At 42.2% G+C, this 19,484-nt stretch overlaps 7 non-coding genes across 7 annotated transcripts; all 7 read left to right on the top strand.

The window, feature by feature from the left end:
* Window positions 1-3,690: 3,690 nt before the first annotated feature.
* TRNAI-UAU (transfer RNA isoleucine (anticodon UAU)) lies at window positions 3,691-3,762 on the top strand. The gene has a single exon. It is a non-coding gene; the product is annotated as a tRNA-Ile (tRNA).
* Window positions 3,763-4,429: 667 nt separating this feature from the next.
* Window positions 4,430-4,502, top strand: TRNAI-AAU (transfer RNA isoleucine (anticodon AAU)). Its single transcript has one exon. It is a non-coding gene; the product is annotated as a tRNA-Ile (tRNA).
* A 176-nt stretch (window positions 4,503-4,678) lies between these two features.
* On the top strand, window positions 4,679-4,751 carry TRNAV-CAC (transfer RNA valine (anticodon CAC)). Its single transcript has one exon. It is a non-coding gene; the product is annotated as a tRNA-Val (tRNA).
* A 416-nt stretch (window positions 4,752-5,167) lies between these two features.
* Window positions 5,168-5,240, top strand: TRNAV-AAC (transfer RNA valine (anticodon AAC)). Its single transcript has one exon. It is a non-coding gene; the product is annotated as a tRNA-Val (tRNA).
* A 2,394-nt stretch (window positions 5,241-7,634) lies between these two features.
* On the top strand, window positions 7,635-7,707 carry TRNAV-UAC (transfer RNA valine (anticodon UAC)). Its single transcript has one exon. It is a non-coding gene; the product is annotated as a tRNA-Val (tRNA).
* A 665-nt stretch (window positions 7,708-8,372) lies between these two features.
* On the top strand, window positions 8,373-8,445 carry TRNAV-AAC (transfer RNA valine (anticodon AAC)). Its single transcript has one exon. It is a non-coding gene; the product is annotated as a tRNA-Val (tRNA).
* Window positions 8,446-16,904: 8,459 nt separating this feature from the next.
* On the top strand, window positions 16,905-16,977 carry TRNAV-AAC (transfer RNA valine (anticodon AAC)). Its single transcript has one exon. It is a non-coding gene; the product is annotated as a tRNA-Val (tRNA).
* The last annotated feature ends 2,507 nt before the right edge of the window (window positions 16,978-19,484 follow it).

The following is a 19,484-nucleotide window of genomic DNA, read 5'->3' as shown; positions in this document are numbered from 1 at the left end:
GCATTTTTGGCGACGAGGGCGTGCCGGCCGCTACCCATGCGCATTGCTGGTTAAGATATATTGATGATGTTTTTGCTTTGTGGCAGGGTACCGTGGAGCAGCTCTCGGACTTTATGGGTGTTTTAAACCATAATTCATTGAACCTTAAGCTCACTTTTAGATATGATTTACAGTCTATTGATTTTTTGGATATTATGATTGGAGTTGACCGTGGTCGGCAACTACAGACGAATGTCTTTAGGAAGCCTACCTCGGTCAACTCCCTTTTACATGCCTCATCTTCTCATCCTGTTAGTACCATCCAAGCCATCCCGGTTGGGCAATTTCTCAGAATGAGGCGGATATGCTCTACATCTGATAATTTTCAGTCCCAGGCCAATGATCTAACATCGAGATTAGTTAATAGGGGATATAGCCGTCGTGTCATAAAGAAGGGGTACAATAGGGCAAAGAATACCAATCAACAGGAGCTTCTGCAGCCATCTAGTCAGGCGAATACGGGGGCAGGAGAGGCTCGATTCATATCTGCGTGCAACCATGAATGGCATAACATACGTGCCATATTAAACAAACACTGGCCGATACTAAAATCTGATCCTACCCTAAGGGATTTGGTCTCTGATTATCCTCTAATGACGGCATGCCGTTCCAAAAATCTACGAGATTTTCTCGTACATAGTCATTACGTTCCTGTGATTTCCCATCCCTTTGGTTCTACTAATCCTATTCGCGGGTGTTTTCCCTGCGGTCGCTGTCTTGCGTGCACCAATGTCTCTCGCAGTAAGACCTTTTCCACCGCAGATGGTAGTCGGACATTTGGTATTAGGTGTTACATCTCATGCGCAACTTCCTATGTTATCTATTATGCTAAATGTAGTTGCCCTAAGATATACATAGGTTTAACTTCTAGGGAATTGCGGGTGAGAGTGCGTGAACATGTGAGAGATATTGGTGCTGCCAAGACGGTGACCGATATTTCTACTCTTAAGACCCTTCCTAGGCATTTTCGGAACCATCACGGATGTAATGCGAGATCATTGCGTGTCATAGGGATAGATGTCGTACATGGCGGCAATAGGGGCGGGAACCTTAAAAAGATCCTCGCCCAAAAAGAAACCAAATGGATCACCCTACTGGGTACTATGGCTCCGTCTGGTCTGAATGAGTCCCTTAGCTTTGCCCCCTTCCTTTAGACCCCTGTCCTCCTTCCCCCCCCCCTTTTTTTGCTAGATATGGTTTTTTACCACCTATGCAATTTTTTACCTCTGTTTTTATATTCTAATTTTATTGCTGCAAGTGTTTTATGCCATTTTGTGCCCTTTTCTTTGCAGCTTCCATCTTCTGCTCCCTATGGATCACTGCCTCTGTTAATATGACTACCTGAATACATCGTGCATCTGGACTATGATTACAAGGTGGCTTCCCCCATGACAGCCGGGATTATATACTGCTTGGTCGAGGGCTAACTACTGTTATTCTTGTGATTCCTGCCATTTCATTATTTCTTTGCCCTCTTTCCTTGGCGTTCCTATACTGCTGTTTGTGTGGGAGCCCGTATATCTGTATCTTTGAATGTTCCAGTATGTGTGGTGTGCACATGCCTGGTCTTTCTTCTCTCCCTGGCATGCTTAGCGATGTCTCAAGGGCGGAGTTTTGCTCGTGGGGGGCGTTGCCTTCGCCCTCTCCCCTGCACTCCTCGGCTTGACGTCACTCGCATCTGCTAGTGGGATTAGCAATGACCACGCATGTGCCAGCTTAAACCTGCACTGACTGGCCGGTCCGATCCATGTGATGAACCATATGGTCTATTAAAGCTTCTGGGAACAGATGAGTCACCACCCCTCCTCGGTCTGATGAAGGGTTATACTAACAAGACCTGAAACGCGCGTTATCTTGCTTCTGAGGGGGATCTTTTGGTCTCTGGCTCCTGCACTTATCTGGCACTTTATATCATTGCTGGTGAGCGGTGTTTACATTTTTTTAGCCACTGGTATATATCATTGTTTCCATATACTGACAAACCCAGTGTGCTGTATAACTTTATCTTATCTTGCACACCAGCTATTGTTCTCTGGTATCACCTGGCATGCTGGTGAGCAGTGTTGCATATATTTAGCTACTGATATGTATCATTGCTTGCATATACTGACAAACCCAGTGTGCTGTATAATTTTATCTTATCTTGCACACCAGCTATTGTTCTCTGGTATCACCTGGCATGTAACTTTGTATTTTTTGCCATCTGTGCTGTATACTTGTTGTCTTATGTATTCTACTTGCCTTGTTAATTCTGATTAACTGTTTATGTGCCAAGGTGCCCTCTGTTGTTGCACCTATATGTATTTTTCTGTGCTACATCTAAAAACTGTTTTTATGATGTAATAAAATTTGTCATTCTCTTTTGCATTTCAACCACATCTGCTCTCCTGTTTCTTTTGCATTATAAAAATCCTGTTTGTTTCAAAATATATAGTTCCCATAAATACAAAAGCAAAAGACCAAACTATGGAGAAAAAAGTAACACATTCAATATAAACTTCAATTTAAGCAAAATCCTTTAGTAGGAATAAAACTGGTAAAATATGTAATACAAATTGTAAATGTTTCATTAACCAAAAATACTTTCCTTCAGCAATAAAAAGGCCCCGTCAGTCACAATTCTGCTCTGCTAGCCAATACACAGTAACTTTTCATCAAGTTTCACAGTGTAGTGGTCATCACGTCTGCATAACACGCAGAAGGTCCTGGGTTCAATCCCCAGTGAAACCAATCTGTTCTTAGTGTTGAAATAATACGCTATCCAACTACAATATATGAAGTTCTCGGCTTTGTTGCCGAATGATGGGATGTTTTGGCTTCCATCACAAACAGAACTACAAATTATTTTTTTTTTTTCCCCTGGCGGTCAAAACTCGTCTCTAAATGCCATTACTTTGCAGGATTTCACAGTTTTCATAGTGGAGTGGTCATCACGTCTACTTCACACACAGAAGGTACTGGGTTCAATCCCCAGTAAAAACAAGCCGTTTTTGCTGTTGAAGTATTTTGCTATCAACCTGTAATATATGAAATTCTTGGTTTTGTTGCCAACTGATAATATATTTTGGCTTCCATCACCAAGAGAACTACGATTTTGGGTTTCTAATTTATTGACCATTTTAGCAGAAAACATAATCCCATATTATAAAAATCCTGTTTGTTTCAAAATATATAGTTCCTTTAAATACAAAAGCAAACGACTAAAAAATGTAGAAATAAGTAACACATTCAATGTAAACTTCCATTTAAGCAAAATCCCTTTGTAGGAATAAAACTGGTAAAATATGTAATAACAATTGTAAATGTTTCATTAACCAAAAATACTTTCCTTCAGCAATAAAAAGGCCCCGTCAGTCACAATTCTGCTCTGCTGGCCAATACACAGTAACTTTCCATCAGGCTTCATAGAGTAGTGGTCATCACGTCTGCTTTACATGCAGAAGGTCCTGGGTTCAATCCCCAGTAAAACCAATCTGTTCTTGGTGTTGAAATAATACCCAATTAAACTACAATATATGAAGTTCTTGGCTTTGTTGCCGAATGATGGGATGTTTTGGCTTCCATCACCAACAGAGCTACGAATTTGTTTTGTTTTTTTTCCCTGGCGGTCAAAACTCATCTCTAATTGCCATTACTTTGCAGGCTTTCAAAGGTTTCATAGTGTAGTGGAAATCACGTCTGCTTTATGCGCAGAAGGCCTAGGTTCAATCCCCAGTGAAACCCATGTGTTCATGGTGTTGTAATAATTCCATATCAACCTGCAATATATAAAGTTCTTGGCTTTGTTGCCGAATAACGGGATGTTTTAGCTTCCATCACCAACAGAGCTACGAATTTGTTGTTTTTTTCCCTGGCGGTCAAAACCCGTCTCTAATTGCCATTACTTTGCAGGATTTCAAAGGTTTCATAGTGTAGTTTTCATCACGTCTGCTTCACACGCAGAAGGTCCTGGGTTCAATCCCCAGTAAAAACAAGCTGTTTTCGCTGTTGAATTAATATGCTATACACCTGTAATATATGAAATTCTTGGTTTTGTTGCCAACTGATAATATATTTTGGCTTCCATCACCAAAAGAACTACGATTTTGGGTTTCTTTTTTATTGACCATTTTAGCAGAAAACATAATCCCATATTATAAAAATCCTGTTTGTTTCAAAATATATAGTTCCCATAAATACAAAAGCAAAAGACAAAACTATTTAGAAAAAAAGTAACACATTGAATATAAACTTCAATTTAAGCAAAATCCCTTTGTTGGAATAAAACTGGTAATATATGTAATAAAAATTGTAAATGTTTCTTTAACCAAAAATACTTTCCTTCAGCAATAAAAAGGCCCAGTCAGTCACAATTCTGCTCTGCTAGCCAATACACAGTAAATTTTCGTCAGGTTTCATAGTGTAGTGGTCATCACGTCTGCTTAATACGCAGAAGGTCCTGGGTTCAATCCCCATTGAAACCCATGAGTTCTTGGTGTTGAAATAATCCCCTATCAACCTGCAGTATATGAAGTTCTAGGCTTTGTTGCCGAATAACAGGATGTTTTAGCTTCCATCACCAACAGAGCTACGAATTTGTTTTTTTTCCCCTGGTGGTCAAAACTCGTCTCTAATTGCCATTACTTTGCAGGATTTCAAAGGTTTCATAGTGTAGTGGTCATCACGTCTGCTTCACACGCAGAAGGTCCTGGGTTCAATCCCCAGTGAAACCAATCTGTTTTTGGTGTTGAAGTGATTTCCTATCGACTTGTAATATGTGAAATTCTTGGTTTCGTTGCCAAATGACAATACATTTTGGCTTCCATCACAAAGAGAACTACGATTTTGGGTTTCTTTTTTATTGACCATTTTAGCAGAAAACATAATCCCATATTATAAAAATCCTATTTGTTTCAAAATATATAATTCCCATAAATACAAAAGCAAAAGACCAAACTATGGAGAAAAAAGTAACACATTCAATATAAACTTCAATTTAAGCAAAATCCCTTTGTAGGAATAAAACTGGTAAAATATGTAATAATAATTGTAAATGTTTCATTAACCAAAAATACTTTCCTTCAGCAATAAAAAGGCCCCGTCAGTCACAATTCTGCTCTGCTAGCCAATACACAGTAACTTATCGTCAGGTTTCATAGTGTAGTGGTCATCACGTCTGCTTAACACGCAGAAGGTCCTGGGTTCAATCCCCAGTGAAACCAATCTGTTCTTAGTGTTGAAATAATAGCTAGCCAACCACAATATATGAAGTTCTCGGTTTTGTTGCCGTATGATGGGATGTTTTGGCTTCCATCACAAACAGAACTACAAATTATTATTTTTTTTTCCCCTGGCGGTCAAAACTCGTCTCTAAATGCCATTACTTTGCAGGATTTCACAGGTTTCATAGTGGAGTCGTCATCACGTCTACTTCACACGCAGAAGGTCCTGGGTTCAATCCCCAGTAAAAAGAAGCTGTTTTCGCTGTTGAAGTAATTTGCTATCAACCTGTAACATATGAAATTCTTTGTTTTGTTGCCAACTGATAATATATTTTGGCTTTTATCACCAAGAGAACTGCGATTTTGGGTTTCTTTTTTATTGACCATTTTAGCAGAAAACATAATCCCATATTATAAAAATCCTGTTTGTTTCAAAATATATAGTTCCTTTAAATACAAAAGCAAACAACTAAACTATGTGGAAAAAAGTAACAAATTCAATGTAAACTTCCTTTTAAGCAAAATCCCTTTGTAGGAATAAAACTGGTAAAATATGTAATAAAAATTGTAAATGTTTCATTAACAAAAAATACTTTCCTTCAGCAATAAAAAGGCCCCGTCAGTCACAATTCTGCTCTGCTAGCCAATACACCGTAACTTTCCTTCAGGTTTCATAGAGTAGTGGTCATCACGTCTGCTTAACACGCAGACGGTCCTGCGTTCAATCCCCAGTAAAACCAATCTGTTCTTGGTGTTGAAATAATACTCAATTAAACTACAATATTTGAAGTTCTTGGCTTTGTTGCCGAATAACGGGATGTTTTAGCTTCCATCACCAACAGAGCTACAAATTTGTTTTTTTTCCCCTGGCGGTCAAAACTCGTCTCTAAATGCCATTACTTTGCAGGATTTCACAGGTTTCATAGTGGAGTCGTCATCACGTCTACTTCACACGCAGAAGGTCCTGGGTTCAATCCCCAGTAAAAACAAGCCGTTTTCGCTGTTGAAGTAATTTGCTATCAACCTGTAACATATGAAATTCTTTGTTTTGTTGCCAACTGATAATATATTTTGGCTTTTATCACCAAGAGATCTACGATTTTGGGTTTCTTTTTTATTGACCATTTTAGAAGAAAACATAATCCCATATTATAAAAATCCTATTTGTTTCAAAATATATAGTTCCCATAAATACAAAAGCAAAAGACCAAACTATGGAGAAAAAAGTAACACATTCAATATAAACTTCAATTTAAGCAAAATCCCTTTGTAGGAATAAAACTGGTAAAATATGTAATAATAATTGTAAATGTTTCATTAACCAAAAATACTTTCCTTCAGCAATAAAAAGGCCCCGTCAGTCACAATTCTGCTCTGCTAGCCAATACACAGTAACTTTTCGTCAGGTTTCATAGTGTAGTGGTCATCACGTCTGTTTAACACGCAGAAAGTCCTGGGTTCAATCCCCAGTGAAACCAATCTGTTCTTAGTGTTGAAATAATACGCTATCCAACTCCAATATATGAAGTTCTCGGCTTTGTTGTCGAATGACGGGATGTTTTGGCTTCCATCACAAACAGAACTACAATTTTTTTTTTTTTTCCCCTGGCGGTCAAAACTCGTCTCTAAATGCCATTACTTTGCAGGATTTCACAGGTTTCATAGTGGAGTCGTCATCACGTCTACTTCACACGCAGAAGGTCCTAGGTTCAATGCCCAGTAAAAACAAGCCGTTTTCGCTGTTGAAGTAATTTGCTATCAACCTGTAACATATGAAATTCTTTGTTTTGTTGCCAACTGATAATATATTTTGGCTTCCATCACCAAGAGAACTACGATTTTGGGTTTCTTTTTTATTGACCATTTTAGCAGAAAACATAATCCCATATTATAAAAATCCTGTTTGTTTCAAAATATATAGTTCCTTTAAATACAAAAGCAAACAACTAAACTATGTGGAAAAAAGTAACACATTCAATATAAACTTCCTTTTAAGCAAAATCCCTTTGTAGGAATAAAACTGGTAAAATATGTAATAAAAATTGTAAATGTTTCATTACCCAAAAATACTTTCCTTCAGCAATAAAAAGGCCCCGTCAGTCACAATTCTGCTCTGTTAGCCAATACACAATAACTTTCCATCAGGTTTCATAGAGTAGTGGTCATCACGTCTGCTTAACACGCAGAAGGTCCTGCGTTTAATCCCCAGTAAAACCAATCTGTTCTTGGTGTTGAAATAATACTCAATTAAACTACAATATATGAAGTTCTTGGCTTTGTTGCTGAATGATGGGATGTTTTGGCTTCCATCCCCAACAGAGCTACGAATTTCTTTTTTTTTTCCCTGGCGGTCAAAACTCGTCTCTAATTGCCATTACTTTGCAGGCTTTCAAAGGTTTCATAGTGTAGTGGAAATCACGTCTGCTTTACACGCAGAAGGTCCTGGGTTCAATCCCCAGTGAAACCCATGTGTTCTTGTTGTTGAAATAATCCCCAATCAACCTGCAGTATATAAAGTTCTTGGCTTTGTTGCCGAATAACGGGATGTTTTAGCTTCCATCACCAACAGAGCTACGAATTTGTTTTTTTTCCCCTGGCGGTCAAAACTCATCTCTAATTGCCATTACTTTGCCGGATTTCAAAGGTTTCATAGTGTAGTTGTCATCACGTCTGCTTCACACGCATAAGGTCCTGGGTTCAATCCCCAGTGAAACCAATCTGTTTTTGGTGTTGAAGTAATTTCCTATCGACTTGTAATATGTGAAATTCTTGGTTTCGTTGCCAAATGACAATACATTTTGGCTTCCATCACAAAGAGAACTACGATTTTGGGTTTCTTTTTTATTGACCATTTTAACAGAAAACATAATCCCATATTATAAAAATCCTATTTGTTTCAAAATATATAGTTCCCATAAATACAAAAGCAAAAGTCCAAACTATGGAGAAAAAAGTAACACATTCAATATAAACTTCAATTTAAGCAAAATCCCTTTGTAGGAATAAAACTGGTAAAATATGTAATAATAATTGTAAATGTTTCATTAACCAAAAATACTTTCCTTCAGCAATAAAAAGGCCCCGTCAGTCACAATTCTGCTCTACTAGCCAATACACAGTAACTTTTCGGTAGGTTTCATAGTGTAGTGGTCATCACGTCTGCTTAACACGCAGAAGGTCCTGGGTTCAATCCCCAGTGAAACCAATCTGTTCTTAGTGTTGAAATAATACGCTATCCAACTTCAATATATGAAGTTCTCGCCTTTGTTGCCGTATGATGGGATGTTTTGGCTTCCATCACAAACAGAACTACAAATTATTTTTTTTTTTTCCCCTGGCGGTCAAAACTCGTCTCTAAATGCCATTACTTTGCAGGATTTCACAGGTTTCATAGTGTAGTCGTCATCACGTCTACTTCACACGCAGAAGTTCCTGGGTTCAATCCCCAGTAAAAACAAGCCGTTTTCGCTGTTGAAGTAATTTGCTATCAACCTGTAACATATGAAATTCTTTGTTTTGTTGCCAACTGATAATATATTTTGGCTTTTATCACCAAGAGAACTACGATTTTGGGTTTCTTTTTTATTGACCATTTTAGCAGAAAACATAATCCCATATTATATAAATCCTGTTTGTTTCAAAATATATAGTTCCTTTAAATACAAAAGCAAACAACTAAACTATAAGGAAAAAAGTAACACATTCAATGTAAACTTCCTTTTAAGCAAATTCCTTTGTAGGAATAAAACTGGTAAAATATGTAATAAAAATTGTAAATGTTTCATTAACAAAAAATACTTTCTTTCAGCAATAAAAAGGCCCCGTCAGTCACAATTCTGCTCTGCTAGCCAATACACAGTAGCTTTCCATCAGGTTTCATAGAGTAGTGGTCATCACTAGAGTTGAGCGCGGTTCGCGGTTCGAGGTTCTCCAGCTCGGGGCTCGAGTGATTTTGGGGGCTTTTCTAGATCGAACTAGAACTCGAGCTTTTTTGCAAAAGCTCGATAGTTCTAGAAACGTTCGAGAGCGGTTCTAGCAGTAAAAAGCAGGGCTTTTTACGGCTACAGTGTGCAGGAGCCATCGCTGGCAGCCTGCCACAAGCTGGTAACCAAGATAAACATCGGGTATCAAACCAAAGCGCTTTGGTTAGTAACCCGATGTTTATCCTAGTTACGTGCAGGAAGCCCACACTTCCCCGCTCAGCTCGCTCCGCCCCCTCCTGCCCGCGGCATGTACACATACACTCACACACACACACACACACACACACACACACACATACACACATGTTCCCGCTCGGCTTACCTGCGGTGATGAAGTCCCGCCATCCCGACCTCAGCGCTGTCACTGTCCTCCATGGCCGCCGCTTGTCACATCACCTCTCGCTTCCGACCCGAGACTGACTAGCGGTGACGTCACGGGCCTCTCGCGAGACTTGGTGTGAAGGCTCCGGTCATTGAACTCAGTGACAGGGGCTGTCGGCAGTGCTGGAGATCAGCGCAGGTAATGTACCTCGCTGACAGCAGCACTTGTCATGCCCTGCAGTGACCTGGGCTGACCCATTGATGTTAGCTCAGGTCACTGCACTGCTCTCCCAGCCAATGGGGAACATTCTGTTCTTCATTGACTGGGACAGTGTGGATCGTCATGGCAACCCCTTGGATTACACCAGACCTGGATTTGTTTTTCATTCTAATAAATTGGTTAAAGAGGGAATGTTTTGGGGAGTGTTTTTTCAAATAAAAATGTGTTTATCGTCTATTTTTTTGTATTACTGACTGGGTTGGTGATGTCGGGTATCTGATAGACGCCTGACCTCACCAACCCCAGGGCTTAATGCCAGGTGACATTACACATCTGGTATTAACCCCATATATTACCCCGTTTGCCACCGCACCAGGGCGCGGGATGAGCTGGGGCGAAGCACCAGGATTGGCGCATCTAATGGATGCGCCACTTCTGGGGCGGCTGCGGCCTGCTATTTTTAGGCTGGGGAGAGTCCAATAACCATGGACCTCCCTAGTCTGAGAATATCAGGCCCCAGCTGTCTGCTTTACCCTAGCTGGCTACAAAACTAGGGGGAACCCTACGTCATTTTTTTTTCCATTTTTTTGGCTAAATAAAAAGCTAAGCACCCCTTAGTGCCACATGAAAGGCACCAAAGGGTGCTCCACTTTTTCTCCACTTTTTCTCCACTTTTTCTCCACTTTTTCTCCACTTTTTCTCCATTTTTTCTATGGTCGGTCTACCCATTAGCTCTGCCATGCATACTGTAGCTCTACACCTACTGCACATGTTACTTTATGATTGACATCTCTTTCGTACCAGAGCTGTCTAAGCCTACTCTGACCCCATATTTGTCATTACTATATTGTCCTTGTACTGTATTATGACATTTGTATCATGTGTTTCATTTCTTGCTGTGTTGCAATTTTTTTGCTGCATCCCAATTGTACCTCTACATTGTTCGAGTTTATGTTATTGTTCTCTCACTCTTATGTGATACTGATTATTGTCATTTTTCATGATTACATGCAGATAAGTCCAATCTGACGAAGGCTCAGGCCGAAACGTCATTTGTAACTTGTTTTGGACAAAAACATATATGCTTATGAAAACATTTTTTTTCTTAATACGAACCAATAAAGAGTGATTTTGCATTACTATCCGTTGTGACTTTCTGACTTAGTCTGGGAGATTTAGAGTGCCGAGGTTACTCACTAATTTTATCTATTATTACCTCTGAGCACCTATATACCAGTGAGCAGAGCTTCTTCTACAGTAGTTCTCCTGATTAGGCATGCCCTTACCTCATGAGCAGGGCATTGCAGCTTTGGTAGCAACCATTACAACATGGACTCTGCTGCTGTGGACCCGAGAAGAGTGAGTGCAGATTCATTGCACCCACACTCCTCACATGAAGGGTCCGCACTCCTAGAAAATGGGGGATACGTTCCCTGAGTGTCTCCCCCCCATATTCTAGACGGTCCAGAGTCGTCGTGGGACCCCTTTATTTTTTTTCTTACAATAAATTGGTGAAAGAGGAAATGTTTTGGGGACTGTTTTTTCAAATAAATTTCTTTTGTCGATTTTTTTTTTTTGTTAGTACTGACAGTTTATGATGTTGGGTATCTAATAGACGCCATGACATCACAAACTGCTGGGCTTGATCTCAGGTGACTTTACAGCTAGTATCAACCCGATTTATTACCCCGTTTGCCACTGCACCAGGGCACGGGATGAGCTGGGGTGAAGCGCCAGGATTGGCGCATCTAGTGGATGCGCCACGTCTGGGGTGCCTGCGGCCTGCTATTTTTAGGCTGTGAAGGCCCAATAACTATGGACCTTCCCACCCTGAGAATACCAGACCACAGCTGTCCGCTTTACCTTGGCTGGTGATCCGATTTGGGGGGGACCCTACTTTTATTGTGTAATTATTAATATTTATAAAATAATTATAAAAAAGAGCCTGAGGGGACCTCCACATGGGATCCCCAACCACGCTAAAGCTGCCAGCTGTGGTTTTCAGGCTACAGCCGTCTGCTTTACCCTAGCTGGCTATCAAAAATGGGGGGACCCAACGTCATTTTTTTTTTAACTATTTTTTAAATAGAAAAAATTAATGGGCTTCCCTGTATTTTGATTGCCAACCAAGGTAACGGCAGGCAGATGGGGGTGGCAACCCATAGCTGTCTGCTTTATCTGCGCTGAGAATCAAAAATACCGCGGAGCGCTACGTCATTTTTTTAAAGATTTATTTTTACAGCACTGTGATGTCCAGCAATCAAAATACAGGGAAGCCCATTTTATTTTTAGTTATTTAAATTTATAATTAAAAAAAATATATATGGGCTCCCGCTGCATTTTTTGTATTGCTAGCTAAGGGTAATCCAAGCAGCTACTGGCTGCTAACCCCCACTGCTTGGTGTTACCTTCACTGGCAATGGAAAATCCAGGGAAGCATTTTTTATTTTTTTTGCCAAAAAACTACAAAAAAAGGACGTGAGCTTCGCCATATTTTTGTATGCTAGCCAGGTATAGCAGGCAGGTGCTGGAAGAGTTGGATACAGCGCCAGAAGATGGCGCTTCTATGAAAATGCCATTTTCTGAGGCGGCTGCAGACTGCAATTCGCAGCAGTGGGGCCCAGAAAGCGCAGGCCAACCTGTGCTGCGGATTCCAATCCCCAGCTGCCTAGTTGTACCTGGCTGGACACAAAAATGGGGCGAAGCCTACGTCATTTGTTTTCTAATTATTTCATGAAATTCATGAAATAATAAAAAAGGGCTTCCCTTTATTTTTGGTTCCCAGCCGGGTACAAATAGGCAACTGGGGGTTGGGGGCAGCCGTACCTGCCTCCTGTACCTGGCTAGCATACAAAAATATGGCGAAGCCCACATAATTTTTTCAGGGGGCAAAAAACTTCTGCATACAGTCCTGGATGGAGTATGCTGATCCTTGTAGTTCTGCAGCTGCTGTCTGTCTGTATGGAGAAGAGCAGACAGCAGCTGCAGAACTAGAAGGCTCAGCATACTCCATCCAGGACTCAAAGAAGAGGGGAGCCAGCACTGCTCATGAATGGCATGCAACAATGAAAAAATAAAAAGTGTAAAATTCACAAATTCATTCCTACTGTAACAATTCAATGAGATTTTTTGCAAATTATTGATCAATGATTTGAGCCCCCCTGCCCCGTCACGGCAAATCTCTATAGGGGGGTCCCTACACTATGTCATAAATTAATATCGTACCATAAGGTCTCATATAATGACCGCTCCCATGCTGCAAGGACTGACAACTGCGAATAAAGGCAGCCCAGGTGCCAGTGTGTGTGGCAGAACCACACACCCCAGCACAATGTCAGAACTGGCCCTCACAGTGCCAGACCAGCAAGCATGGATGAAGGGCGGAACAGCCTCAGGCAGGTGGTGCTTAAATAATGATGCCTATGGACCAGGGGGCGGTGGCTGTGTGTGAACAGGCACCAACATGAATTTTGATGGCAACAGAAGGAATTTGCAAACCACACTGGGCGTGCACGGCATGGTGGCAGTCAACCACCTGACCAGTAACGCAAAGAAGAGGGGAGCCAGCACTGCTCATGAATGGCATGCAACAATGAAAAAATAAAAAGTGTAAAATTCACAAATTCATTCCTACTGTAACAATTCAATGAGATTTTTTGCAAATTATTGATCAATGATTTGAGCCCCCCTGCCCCGTCACGGCAAATCTCTATAGGGGGGTTCCTACACTATGTCATAAATTAATATCGTACCATAAGGTCTCATATAATGACTTGAACAGGACATATAAGAACACCACTTACCCAGGGAATGTCAGAACCGCTCCCATGCTGCAAGGACTGACAACTGCGAATAAAGGCAGCCCAGGTGCCAGTGTGTGTGGCAGAACCACACACCCCAGCACAATGTCAGAACTGGCCCTCACAGTGCCAGACCAGCAAGCATGGATAAAGGGCGGAACAGCCTCAGGCAGGTGGTGCTTAAATAATGATGCCTATAGGGACCCCCCTATAGAGATTTGCCGTGACGGGGCAGGGGGGCTCAAATCATTGATCAATAATTTGCAAAAAATCTCATTGAATTGTTACAGTAGGAATGAATTTGTGAATTTTACACTTTTTATTTTTTCATTGTTGCATGCCATTCATGAGCAGTGCTGGCTCCCCTCTTCTTTCCATCCAGGACTGTATGCAGAATTTTTTTGCCCACCAAAAAAATGACGTGGGCTTCGCCACATTTTTGTATGCTAGCCAGGTACAGCAGGCAGCCACGGGCTGCCTCCAACCCCCTGTTGCCTATTTGTACCCGGCTGGGAACCAAAAATATAGGGAAGCCCGTTTTTTTTTAATTATTTCACTTATTTCATGAAATAATTAAAAAACAAATGACGTGGGCTTCGCCCCATTTTTGTGTCCAGCCGGGTACAACTAGGCAGCTGGGGATTGCAATCCACAGCACAGGTTAGCCCGAGGTTTCAGGGCGCCTCTGCTGCGGATTTCAGTCCGCAGCCGTCCCAGAAAATGGCACTCTCATAGAAGCACCATCATCTGGCGCTGTATCCAACTCTTCCAACAGCCCTGGAGCCGGGTGGCTTGTTGGGTAATCATGAGTTAATACTGGCTTTTTTTTTACTAGCCAGTATTAAGCCAGAGATTCTTAATGTCAGGCACGTTTGACCCGGCCATTAAGAATCTCCAATAAAGGGTTAAAAAAAAGACACCACACAGAGAAAAAATACTTTAATAGAAATAAATACACAGACACATTAGAGACTCCATCTTTATTACCCCCTGTCAGCCCTCCACGATCCTGCTCTTCTGTCTTCTTTCTAGTGTAGCAGTAGTGACGATTGTAGTGAGGAAGGATGAGGTTCACCAGCTTATCACTTGGGGCTGGGGAACCTCATCCTCACTACAATGCTCACTACAATCGTGCAGCCTTCACTCCGTGAGTGATCAGTGCTGGCTGTCAGCGGTAACAGCGGTAATGCTGCCAGACGCGTTACCATAGCAATGGTGCTCTCGGAGCCGCGGTTAGCGGTGACGTCACCGCTAACTGCGTTGCTATGGCAACGGTGATCTCCGTTAATGACCGGCTGTGTCAGCCGGTCCCTAACGGAACGGGGAGTCGACCGTGTGCTAGAGCATGTCGCCGGTACACGGCGATACACATATGTGCACCGTGTACCGGAGAGATGCACTCGCAGGTCCTACATGACGTGTCATAGTCATGTGACCAGTCTGTAGCCAATGAGATAATAGCCACGTGACTGGTCACATGGCTATTTTGACGTCACGATAGGTCCTGCATCTCTGCTGGCAGTGCTGGTCACGGGGAGGATTCAGCAATCATCGGATGGAATAGCGGCAGGAGACAGAGTGCAGAAGGGATCGCGAGGACCGGTAAGTGTTATGGCAATGTTTATTAACTTTTTGTGTACATTTATCATGCATTTTTATATGTTTGTGATTGCCTCCCATTATAGCCTATACGTTCGAGTTCGGTTCGTCGAACGTTCGACGAACTGAACTCGAACGGGACCTCCGTTCGGCGAACCGCCTCGAGCCGAACCGGGACCAGTTCGCTCATCTCTAGTCATCACGTCTGCTTAACACGCAGAAGGTCCTGGGTTCAATCCCCAGTGAATCCAATCTGTTCTTAATGTTGAAATAATACGCTATCCAACTACAATATATGAAGTTCTCGGCTTTGTTGCCGAATGACGGGATGTTTTGGCTTTCATCACAAACAGAACTACAAATTATTTTTTTTTTCCCCTGGTGGTCAAAACTCGTCTCTAAATGCCATTACTTTGCAGGCTTTCACAGGTTTCATAGTGGAGTCGTCAACACGTCTACTTCACACGCAGAAGGTCCTGGGTTCAATCCCCAGTAAAAAAAAGCCGTTTTCGCTGTTGAAGTAATTTGCTATCAACCTGTAACATATGAAATTCTTTATTTTGTTGCCATTCAATGTAAACTTCCTTTTAAGCAAAATCCCTTTGTAGGAATAAAACTGGTAAAAGATGTAATAAAAATTGTAAATGTTTCATTAACCAAAAATACTTTCCTTCAGCAATAAAAAGGCCCCGTCAGTCACAATTCTGCTCTGCTAGCCAATACACAGTAACTTTCCATCAGGTTTCATAGAGTAGTGGTCATCACGTCTGCTTAACACGCAGAAGGTCCTGCTTTCAGTCCCCAGTAAAACCAATCTGTTCTTGGTGTTGAAATAATACTCAATTAAACTACAATATATGAAGTTTTTGGCTTTGTTGCCGAATGATGGGATGTTTTGGCTTCCATCCCCAACAGAGCTACGAATTTGTTTTTTTTTTCCCTGGCGGTCAAAACTCGTCTCTAATTGCCATTACTTTGCAGGCTTTCAAAGGTTTCATAGTGTAGTGGAAATCACGTCTGCTTTACACGCAGAAGGTCATGGGTTCAATCCCCAGTAAAACCCATGTGTTCTTGGTGTTGAAATAATCCCCTATCAACCTGCAGTATATAAAGTTCTTGGCTTTGTTGCCGAATAACGGGATGTTTTAGCTTCCATCACCAACAGAGCTACGAATTTGTTTTTTTTCCCCTGGCGGTCAAAACTCGTCTCTAATTGCCATTACTTTGCAAGATTTCAAAGGTTTCATAGTGTAGTGGTCATCACGTCTGCTTCACACGCAGAAGGTCCTGGGTTCAATGGACCTTTCATTGGTTCAGTGAAACCAATATGTTTTTGGTGTTGAAGTAATTTCCTATCGACTTGTAATATGTGAAATTCTTGGTTTCGTTGCCAAATGACAATACATTTTGGCTTCCATCACAAAGAGAACTACGATTTTGGGTTTCTTTTTTATTGACCATTTTAGCAGAAAACATAATCCCATATTATAAAAATCCTATTTGTTTCAAAATATATAGTTCCCATAAATACAAAAGCAAAAGACCAAACTATGGAGAAAAAAGTAACACATTCAATATAAACTTCAATTTAAGCAAAATCCCTTTGTAGGAATAAAACTGGTAAAATATGTAATAATAATTGTAAATGTTTCATTAACCAAAAATACTTTCCTTCAGCAATAAAAAGGCCCCGTCAGTCACAATTCTGCTCTGCTAGCCAATACACAGGAACTTTTCGTCAGGTTTCATAGTGTAGTGGTCATCACGTCTGCTTAACACGCAGAAGGTCCTGGGTTCAATCCCCAGTGAAACCAATCTGTTCTTAGTGTTGAAATAATACGCTATTCAACTACAATATATGAAGTTCTCGGCTTTGTTGCCGTATGACGGGATGTTTTGGCTTCCATCACAAACAGAACTACAAATTATTTTTTTTTTCCCCTGGCTGTCAAAACTCGTCTCTAAATGCCATTACTTTGCAGGATTTCACAGGTTTCATAGTGGAGTGGTCATCACTAGTGATGAGCGAGCATGCTTGTTACTACTCGGTACTCGCACGAGTATCACTGTACTCGGGCTGCTCAGCAGGGACCGAGTAATCTCGCGATACTCGTGCTGTACTCGTGGTCTTCATCCCTGCATGTTGGCGCTCTTTTGAGAGCCAGCCCTCATGCAGGGATTGGCTGGCAGACCACTGCAATGCCACAACCCTGTTAGTTGTGGAATTGCAGTGATTGGCCGGCCTGCACAGCGTGACCGAGCCTTTATACCGGCCGGCGCGCTGTGCTCTGCTCACAGCTATCCAGACAGTCAGTGCAGGGAGAGTGTCGCTGCTTCAGGGAAAGGTTTGCGGCCCTTTATAGTTAGTTCCGGAGCAGGGCTGCAAACAGTGTGACCAGAAGTCCTTCTCAGGACTATTCTAGTTGTATACAGGCAGGCAGGGTATAGCCAGGTCGGAGTACAGTAGCAGAGTCCTTCTCAGGACTATTGTTGCTATATACAGGCAGGGTATAGCCAGGTCGGAATACAGGCTAGTGACCAGAAGAGTCCTTGTCAGGACTATTGTAGCAGTATACAGGCAGGCAGGCAGGGTATATAGCCATTCCTAGTGGTGACCGTATACCAGCCTTCATCATATCTGGGGCTGGTGTACACAGTCTAAAAGCGTCCAGATAGTGTCAGACTTCTCAGTAATTGTCGCTCCTAAAAACCTGTTAGGTTCTTATTGCGTCCGTGCTTGCATTTAAAAACAGCACGTGTGTGTCTGTCGGTGGAAGCGTACAGGTGCACGTTTTGCACAAACTATTATATAACGCACAAGTCTAGTGAATAATACACGTCAGTCAGCAGTGGCTGATAGTGTCAGACTTCTCAGTAATTGTCGCTCCTAAAAACCTGTTAGGTTCTTATTGCGTCCGTGCTTGCATTTAAAAACAGCACGTGTGTGTCTGTCGGTGGCAGCGTACAGGTGCACGTTTTGCACAAACTATTATATAACGCACAAGTCTAGTGAATAATACACGTCAGTCAGCAGTAGAGATGAGCGAACTGGTCCCGGTTCGGCTCGAGGTCGGTTCGCCGAACGGGGGTCCCGTTCGAGTTCGGTTCGTCGAACATTCGACGAACCGAACTCGAACCAATAGGCTATAATGGGAGGCAATCACAAACATATAAAAATGCATGATAAATGTACACAAACAGTTAATAAACATTGCCATAACACTTACCGGTCCCCGCGATCCCTTCTGCACTCTGTCTCCTGCCGCTATTCCATCCGATGATCGCTGAATCCTCCCCGTGACCAGCACTGCCAGCAGAGATGCAGGACCTATCGTGACGTCAAAATAGCCATGTGACCAGTCACGTGGCTATTATCTCATTGGCTACAGACTGGTCACATGACTATGACACGTCATGTAGGACCTGCGAGAGCATCTCTCCGGTACACGGTGCACATATGTGTATCGCCGTGTACCGGCGACATGCTCTAGCACACGGTCGACTCCCCGTTCCGTTAGGGACCGGCTGACACAGCCGGTCATTAACGGAGATCACCGTTGCCATAGCAACGCAGTTAGCGGTGACGTCACCGCTAACCGCGGCTCCGAGAGCACCATTGCTATGGTAACGCGTCTGTCAGCGTTACCGCTGTTACCGCTGACAGCCAGGACTGATAACTCACGGAGTGAAGGCTGCACGATTGTAGTGAGCATTGTAGTGAGGATGAGGTTCCCCAGCCCCAAGTGATGAGATGGTGAACCTCATCCTTCCTCACTACAATCGTCACTACTACTACACTAGAAAGAAGACAGAAGAGCAGGATCGTGGAGGGCTGACAGGGGGTAATAAAGATGGAGTCTCTAATGTGTCTGTGTATTTATTTCTATTAAAGTATTTTTTCTCTGTGTGGTGTTTTTTTTTAACCCTTTATTGGAGATTCTTAATGGCCGGGTCAAACGTGCCTGACATTAAGAATCTCTGGCTTAATACTGGCTAGTAAAACAAAGCCAGTATTAACTCATGATTACCCAACAAGCCACCCGGCTCCAGGGCTGTTGGAAGAGTTGGATACAGCGCCAGATGATGGCGCTTCTATGAGAGCGCCATTTTCTGGGACGGCTGCGGACTGAAATCCGCAGCAGAGGCGCCCGGAAACCTCGGGTTAGCCTGTGCTGCGGATTCCAATCCCCAGCTGCCTAGTTGTACCCGGCTGGACACAAAAATGGGGCGAAGCCCACGTCATTTTGTTTTTTAATTATTTCATGAAATAAGTGAAATAATTAAAAAAACGGGTTTCCCTATATTTTTGGTTCCCAGCCGG

The sequence above is a fragment of the Anomaloglossus baeobatrachus genome, chromosome 2, assembly GCF_048569485.1.
Source record: "Anomaloglossus baeobatrachus isolate aAnoBae1 chromosome 2, aAnoBae1.hap1, whole genome shotgun sequence".
Taxonomy (NCBI): Eukaryota; Metazoa; Chordata; class Amphibia; order Anura; family Aromobatidae; genus Anomaloglossus; species Anomaloglossus baeobatrachus.
Note: the sequence above shows the minus strand (reverse complement) of the source record. Positions and strands in the feature narration are given on the sequence as shown.